The sequence below is a fragment of the Apium graveolens genome, chromosome 11 (assembly GCF_009905375.1).
Source record: "Apium graveolens cultivar Ventura chromosome 11, ASM990537v1, whole genome shotgun sequence".
In the NCBI taxonomy this organism is placed as follows: domain Eukaryota; kingdom Viridiplantae; phylum Streptophyta; class Magnoliopsida; order Apiales; family Apiaceae; genus Apium; species Apium graveolens.
The window spans coordinates 153,664,823-153,667,809 of record NC_133657.1 but is presented as its reverse complement, the minus strand read 5'-3'; the positions used below and the strand labels follow the sequence as shown (position 1 = coordinate 153,667,809).

The following is a 2,987-nucleotide window of genomic DNA, read 5'->3' as shown; positions in this document are numbered from 1 at the left end:
TCTATTCAACTTCTATCTCTTTTGTGGATGCTTGGTAGTAGGGTATTCGTATAACGAAAGTTGGAGTTTACTAGTTTTGTGTTATCTGATTAGTGTCATCACCATTACATGCTAAGGTTAAGAACAATGACCTTGAATGAAGTAATTAATGAAGTTAGAATCCCATGTTTGTCATATATATTAATTCAACCATTCTTGTTCTCTTAGTTATAATTGTTAGTTTAATTCTTAGTTATAAATAATCTTAACTTGTTTGTTGTCTTAGCATTGGATAATAACCATATCATTGTTGCATAGGTGCATATTCTTAAATTAACCAAAGAGTCTCTGTGGGAACGAATCTGATTTATATCTTAAACTACTTGTGAATGCGTATACTTGCATGTAGTTTAGCTCGTGTTTTCGCCTTAACAAGTTTTTGGCGCCGCTGCCAGGGACTCGGTGTTGTTAATTATTTAGTTTATGTACTTGTCATCAATGGCCGTTAAAGTTCACTGACTCGGATTCTTTTACTTTCATGGTTTATTTGTTTGTATTTCAGGTACTCATTACAATGGGAGATCCAGTAGCACGAACAAAATCCTTGATGGATTTTTCTCAACCCAAGATCAATGATATTCAATCTAGCATTGTCAGGCCAGCTATCACAGCTAATACCTTTGAGATCAAGTCTGGCATAATTCAATGGGTGCAGAATTCAATCCAGTTTGGGGGTTCTCCAATGGAAGATCCCAATATGCACATTAGGGATTTCATTGAGATCTGCGACACCTTCAAGTTCAACGATGTTTCTGAAGATGCTGTGAAGCTGAGACTATCCCCATTCTCTCTGAGGGACAAGGCTAAGAGCTGGTTACACTCTCTACCAGCTGGTTCGATTACTACTTGGGAAGATCTTGCTCAAAAGTTTCTCACTAAATTCTTCCCCATGGCGAAGACATTTGTAATCAGAAACACTCTTACTCAATTTCCGCAACAATCATGAGAATCTCTATGTGAAGCTTGGGAGCGCTACAAGGAGATACTTAGGAAGTGTGCTCATCATGGAATGCCTGATTGGATGATCATCAATTGCTTCTATAACGGGTTGGGAGCACAGTCAAAACCCATGCTCGACGCAACATCAGGTGGAGCATTATGGGCAAAGAGCTATGAGGAAGCTTATGATCTAATTGAACTGATGGCTGCTAATGAATATCAGTATCTAACCCAGAGATTACCACAGGGCAAGGTAGCAGGAGTTCTTGAAGTGGATACAACTACGGCTATCATGCTCAACTAAAGGCGTTGTCTATGAAAATCGATTCTCTGGCTAACTATGGTGTTAATCAGATAACCAGAGTTTGTAAGCTGTGTGCAGGTTCGCATGCGACGGAGCAATGCGCTATATATAGTGAATCAACTCAGTTTGTGAGCAACTTTCAGAGATCGCAACAACTAGTTCCAGACACTTATCATCCTGACAACTGGAATCATCCTAACTTCAGATGGAGCAACAATCAGAATACGATGCAACAACCATTCCAGAAGTTTGGAGAAAAACAATTCAACCCTCTTGGTTTTCAGCAACAATTTGTACCAAGACAACAACTCCAACTTCTATAATAAACTCATGATGCAGGTCAAGCTTCGAATAAAAATCTGAATTGGAAGAGTTGAGGCTTATGTGCAAAAACCAAGCTCTTATATGCCAAAGCCAGGCTGTTTCTATCAAGACTCTGGAGAACCATATATGGAAAATTACTAATGCCTTATTGAATCGACCACCAGAAACGCTTCCTAGTGATACATAAGTCAATCCAGGAAAGAGGGAAGTTGAAGAACAGGTGAACGCCATCACCTTGAGGTCTGGAAAGGTCGCAAGCCCCCATATTCGGCAAGATGAAGAGCCCGAAAAATCTCAAGTTTCAGAAAATGAAGTTGTGGTTGAAGAAGAAGTGCAGAAGGATGCTGAGATAGAATCAAGGAAGAAAAATGTGGAACACACTCCTCATGAGGGTAATACAGGGGAGAAATAGGTCTATCATCCACCTCTTCCTAAAAGGTTATAGAAGCAGAAGTTGGATAAGCAGTTTGCGAAGTTTCTGGAGGTGTTCAAGAAACTTCATATCAACATACATTTCGTTAAAGCTCTTGAACAGATGCCTAGCTATGCGAGGTTTATGAAAGGTATTCTCTCGCAGAAAGTGAAACTCGATGACTTAGAGACCGTTGCTCTTACGGAGGAATGCAGTGCTGTGCTGCAATAGAAGTTGTCTCCGAATCTTAAAGATCCTGCAAGCTTCACTATTCCTTGCACTATTGGAAACTTGTCTTTCAACAAGTGTTTACGTGATTTGGGAGCTAGCATCAATCTGATGCCCTTGTCTATCTTCAAGAAGCTTGGTCTACCTGATCCGAAGCCAACATATATGTCCTTGCAGTTGGCCAATCGTTCTATTACATATCCACGAGGCATTGTGGAGGATGTGTTGGTCAAGGTGGACAAACTTATCTTTCCTGCTGACTTTGTAATTCTTGACTTTGAGGAAGATAAGAAGATTCCCATTATCTTGGGAAGATCATTCTTGGCTACAGGCTGAACTATGATCAATGTGCAAAAATGAGAGCTTACGATGAAAGTTCACGATCAGAAGGTCACTTTTAATGTGTTCAAGGCAATAAAGTTACCCACAGCTAAAGAGGAATGCTTTAAAGTAAAGTGGGTCGACTCTGTCATGAATTCAGAGCCTGAGCAATTGCCAAAGTCAGATACCTTAGAGAGATCCTTAATAGGGGAATCAGTTATTGAAGATGAAGAAGGAGCAGAGTAAATGCATGTTTTGAATGCACCTCCGTAGAAGAGGAAGTTGGATATGCCATTCGATTCTCTTGGGTTAGTAGAGCTGAAAATTTCTTAGTAGCGTTTTGAACCATCTATTGAAGAAGCTCCCACACTTGAGCTCAACCGACTGCCAGATCACTTGAGTTATTCATTCTTAGGTGCA

At 40.1% G+C, this 2,987-nt stretch overlaps 1 non-coding gene across 1 annotated transcript; it reads right to left on the bottom strand.

The window, feature by feature from the left end:
* Positions 1-943: 943 nt before the first annotated feature.
* Positions 944-1,050, bottom strand: LOC141699575 (small nucleolar RNA R71). The gene has a single exon (XR_012566022.1). It is a non-coding gene; the product is annotated as a small nucleolar RNA R71 (small nucleolar RNA).
* Between the last annotated feature and the right edge of the window lie 1,937 nt (positions 1,051-2,987).